Source organism: Leuresthes tenuis, unplaced genomic scaffold (assembly GCF_036924035.1).
Source record: "Leuresthes tenuis unplaced genomic scaffold, fLeuTen1.0.hap1 SCAF_10, whole genome shotgun sequence".
Classification (NCBI taxonomy): domain Eukaryota; kingdom Metazoa; phylum Chordata; class Actinopteri; order Atheriniformes; family Atherinopsidae; genus Leuresthes; species Leuresthes tenuis.
The window spans coordinates 33,008,989-33,013,951 of record NW_027325364.1 but is presented as its reverse complement, the minus strand read 5'-3'; positions in this window follow the sequence as shown (position 1 = coordinate 33,013,951).

Sequence of the window (4,963 nt, the reverse complement as noted above, 5' to 3'; positions counted from 1 at the left end):
AATACAGTGAACGTTAGACTTCCATCATGGCAGTTGGAGCTTTCGCTTCTGAAAGGTTAATCTGCTAAGAGGATTCCTGGACAAGAGTCCCTCTCTTCAAAGTAAAGGTCCAAAAAACTTGGTAGATACTTTGTGTACAAGAGGGAGGTTTTATTTGGCGGTATATTGGCGAATAATGACATTTAACAATATAAAGGCTGTGTTGCAAGATGAAATTAATTCAGATTTCCCATTCTTCCTCGGGAAAAACAAGAAGCTGTGTAGGGCTGTCACTTTCCGATAACTTGCTAATCTGTAATTAAATTACTAATAAGCATTTTTACGGCAGTTTTGTTAGATAAAAAATAAAATAACGCCATGTATATTGTGGGCCACTTTGGAAATTGGAAATAGGCATAACTGATCATGAAATGTAACGACATTATCACATCAAATAATCGCAGAGTCATTCTGACAGTTTTTTGTCTTTTTAAAAATATATATATATATATATATATATATTGTAGACATCTGTATTGCTATTTTGGTTAGGAATGTACGAATTTAGTTGAATGTAGAATAAAGTATGAATATGGTTTTGACAAGGAGACACATTGTTATGGATATCTAAAGTAATCTTGTGGGTAGTAGATGAACACTTTAGAAATTCAAAATGATGTCCTACCTGTCATTAGATATCCAATATATGTTTTTTTTTACATATGAAATTGCTTTTTAAATGAACTGAATTTTAAATGGTCACAACCTGCATATCCATATTTCCATTTTCCCAGATTAAAATCTATTTTTGGACCATGTAAAATCTAATTAAGGAATCTACTGTGTTAAATTTAGATATCTAAAATTACCGTTGCTGATATATTAAATGTCCACTTTAACTAGCGGGGAATCAGTTTCAGATATCTGCAGTGTATATCCAGTCTAGCTGAGTCTACGGAGTCTAGCTCAGTCTTAATGTGTTAATAATGGATTTGTTACATTTTGAAATGTCTATGGCCTGGCTGTAATTCCACTTTCATAAAAAGAATATTCAAAAAAGTAATAGATGTTTTAGATCACCACTACTGCAGTACTATTTTCACTATTTGTTCACCCTGAACAGGTCGCCAGTCCATCACAGGGCCACGCACAGACAAACAACCACACACGCTCACACTCACTCCTACGCACAATTTTAGAGTCAACAGTTAACCTTACATGAATGTTTTTGTACGGTGGGAGGAAGCCAGAGTACCTGAAGAGAACCCATGCATACACGGGGAGAACATGCAGACTCCACACAGAAAGAACCAGCTGGGATTCTAACCAGGAGCCCTCTGCTGTGAGGAGACGTTGCTAACCACTGTTATGGATATGCAAAAGGCATTTACAAAAAGGAGCGTGATTTGATTAAATGTTAATAAAAACTTGCCATACTTATAAAAATTGAAGACTTGTTTTCATGGACAGTTCCCTGACATGCTGTGTGAGGAAAAACAAAGTTCAGAATAACATTCATACCGGTCATCTTCCACCAGGCATTCTCATCATTGCATTGAAAATAGTTCACCGAAACTGAATACACTAGATGAAATACTATTGATGTTTACATCTTTATTATTTACTATATATGCTAATTATTTACTATATATTATATATCTTTACTATATTTTAACAATGGATGAGTTGATTTTTCTGGGATGATTCATTCATCCCGAACCTTTAAACAAGAGACTGCAAATAGCCAAACAGCTTCAAGTTATCATTGTGTCTTTAGTCAAAATACAGTGAATAGTTTACAATGATAATTATATTAATATGCTAATAATTATTATTTCCCATGCAGTAAACAGTAAGTGCCCCTCAGGCAGAAACCCATTTGGACGCTGGACACTATCATGTTAGAAATTCTTCTTTGCTGAGACGAGGAAAATGAGAGTTGCTGGATTCAATTCAGTTTTATTCATATCATCCCAAATTATAAAAAAATGTCATCTCAAACTTCATGAACTGGATGAGTTCACAGATTCTACAAAGACCCACAGAGATTCTTAAAAAATCATCAGCTGATATGATACATCAGCATGACATCAAAGTTATTTTCAAATGTGTCATACTACTTTAATTAAAACTTGCACATGCCATATGTTAATCATCATCACTATTGTTTATTCATACATGGTACTGTTGTTTGTCTGCGCTGAATGTGCAGACATTAGGATCACCAAAGCTGACACGCAGCCACAGCAGACACATAATGCAGTCCCACGTGTTCTTCTATGCTGCTCCCTGAAGATGGCGGCAAAAGTCAAGAATGGACTGGGTGATCGATTTTATGGTTGTGAAGGAGTGTATTACCACCTTTCAGAGTATGGAACATGAGCACAGATATTGTTATTGTTCAGCATTTCACACACATACACAAACACACACTCAGAGCTAAACAGTAATGTGACAAGAGCATCTTTTGGCAACAGAATGCTTGTTGTGTCATTGAGAGCTCCCACTTTTTCTTGTTGTGTGTGAAGTGTGTTTCTTCCATTTTGACCCGTATTAATATGCTTCACTTTCTCTCTCTCTTTTGTCACTCCATCCATCTCATCCTCCCCCTCAGTAGACCCAGCTGAGGGGCAGATAATTACAATTTCAAAACCATTTGCCAGATCATTACCAGCTAATCCCGTGTTTGGTCTGATGAGTCACGCGTCTCATTTGCCACGGTGAGGGGAAGCTTGGGGCCCTTTCACAAACAGGCCAGGGACCACTGACCTACCCTGCAGGACCCCCCACACTAGTTGGGTTGGGGCTGATGTGGTGTTCCTCTGGTGCAATCAGGGACCCTTGCAGAGTAAAATTAGAACACTGAGTGTGAACATGTGAGCATTTTCAAAACTTCATTTAGACTTAGTTTTTGCCTGAAAGAATTGTTTTATTTGATGAATACAACTTTGTCCTCTTGAAAACATTTAATTTAAGAAGTCATTCAACAGGGTGTGGTGTGGTGATCAGCACCGTCACCTCACAGCAGAGGGTTCCAGGTTCAACTCGCAGCTGGGGCCTTTCTGTGTGGAGTCTGCACGTTCACTCCTTGTATGCGTGGGTTCTCTCCGGGTTCCCCGGCTTCCTCCCACCATCCAAAAACATGCATGTTAGGTTAACTGGTGTCTCTAAAATTGTCCTTAGGAGTGAGTGTGAGCGTGCATGGTTGTGTGTCTCATTTGTCTCTGTGTATTTTGCTAATGAATTCTCAATTGATATTTTCTTTAAAAATGTGCTTTTTTTAAGTACATTGTTATCCATTCTCTGCACACTACTGCAGTTATCTGACTCATTCCGATATCTATCTTGAATAAATAAAATTGTATAAATATGCATACTCCAAAACTTTGGTCTGACGTGAGCAAGTCGAGGAGAAGGAATGAGACTCTATTGCATTCAATCATCTTTGTGCAATAACTGCAAAAGCAGGTACATGATGAGTGGAAACATAGCCTGACCACCTGCTTTGTCTTCCTGCTGGTGCAGATTAACATATGATGGTTGTCAGGTAGTATTTAGCTGATGCTGAAGACCATTTACAGTTGGTAAGTGCTTCAGGGTTGGATATCCTCTGTAGGTTTGTCATTATAAGCAACACCATGTCTGTATGATTTCACAAAAAACTACGTTTCTAATATATATGTCAAGTTTGATGTACAGCTGTTCATAAAAGTTCCTGTCACTTCTTTCATGACTATCCATCTTTGTCAACTCTTTACTTTGCTGTTGTGAAGAGAAGAACCATGAGAACCATTTGCTTCCTACTAAATACAGCAATTAGACTTTAATGTCCATCTGCTTCTTCCTCTGAATGTTCAAGCCTTATTGTTTGTGGCTCCCTATAAACACTCACTGAATGGACTACTAGCTTTTGTTACTTTTATCTATTCATCAATGGCACACAGTCTGTCAGTGCACACACTGGTTATCTGGTTTATGTGCAGCACAGCAGTTGACCACACAGTTCATAATGCCACAGTATGACAGTTTTGTCATACTAAGAATAGGGTAGATCAGCAAATAGCTTTGGCTGCCATCACATTCACTCTAACACTTTCAGTAAAACTGTGTGCTCAAATGTTTAAATTCATCTGAAACATAAAAGTCTTAATCGCTATTCAAAATGTAATCATTTATATGTTAAATATGGGTTGCAATCATAGTTTTGCTATATTTTTTTTTGCTCTATGTGGAGTATTTACTAGTATCATACATTACCATTTTATCTCAAAGAACACTGTAAAAGAATAATTAGTATGATTTCACATGGCTTTTAGCCAATACGAATGGTTTGTTCAGATGTTTGATTTTAGACCAGGGGTCAGTAAACCGTGGCTCCGGAGCCGCACGTGGCTCTTTCTCTGCTCCGGCCCGCTGTGGCTTTGGAAAATAAATAATAAGTATTTAATTTCAATCGAATTTATTTTACTTCATTAGTTGTTTTAATGTGAGGATTATGGTGATCCTGTAACATTAAAATAAAACGTGTTTCATTTTTGGTGGTTAAACTATGCGTCCATCTGCCGACTTGTGACACCATATACACCCGCCGGCAAATATCCAAATGGATTTGCTGCAGGTGGATAATTGACCCTTCGCTAAGCCCCACCCACAAACTGCTTCTGTCCAATCTTACGTTAGCAACCTTATAAGCACAAGAGGCCATTTAAGGTTTCGACAGAAAGCAATACGCCGAAGCGGTGTGCATGCGTAACTTGCAAGTCCGACAGTGGATATGCAAGAAGTTTGGAGGGTGGTGTTGAATTCTTTGCCTTCCCCAGCCCAAGACGCAACAAGAAAGATGAGGGGTGTGGATAAAGCAGTGTGGAAGACCACACGAACAGCTGAATCCCTCCAAAATCAATAAGAGCACCTACGTTTGTTCTAAGGTTAAGTGCTAGCTAACATTAGCTAACCATAGCTTTGTGTGATAACGTTAACAAAG